The sequence below is a fragment of the Morone saxatilis genome, unplaced genomic scaffold (genome assembly GCF_004916995.1).
Source record: "Morone saxatilis isolate NCDOM2014 unplaced genomic scaffold, NCSU_SB_2.0 Contig5, whole genome shotgun sequence".
NCBI lineage: Eukaryota > Metazoa > Chordata > Actinopteri > Moronidae > Morone > Morone saxatilis.
In genome coordinates, this window is record NW_023340095.1 from 17,528,204 (window position 1) to 17,528,747 (window position 544).

The following is a 544-nucleotide window of genomic DNA, read 5'->3' on the forward strand; positions in this document are numbered from 1 at the left end:
GTGTGTGTGTGTGTGAAAGAGACATGTGAAGCTACTTACCTATATAAATCATAAGTGTTTTAAGCACAATGTCTGCGTAATAAAGGAATATAAGAAAACATAGATATTGCATAGAGGGTAAAAGATTAGAGGGAAAACTTGGTGCATTTTGATCATTTTAAGGTTTTCTGTGGAGTACACTGCCACACATGCACACGATACACACTCTCTCACACACTCACTCACATTCACACACCATGGGAAAACTGACTTGCTCAAGCCAAGTTTTCTGTTTGGGCTTTTGTGTTTTGGTGCAGCAAAGTTGGAAGGCTCTGAATTCTGAATGCTGCTGAACTACTGTGCTGAATAATGCCCAGACGTCTAGTCCCAGATTTTATGTGTACATGCACTTGCCTGTGCATTCATGTATATGTGGATTAGTAGACCTTTACATCCACATTTAGTCCCTTTCTCTTGTAGTGAAAAAAACAAAAAAACAAGTACCCCACCCAGTGAATGGAAGCTAATGGTGGTTGTCTGTTATTTCACTGCTGATTTTGGGGGG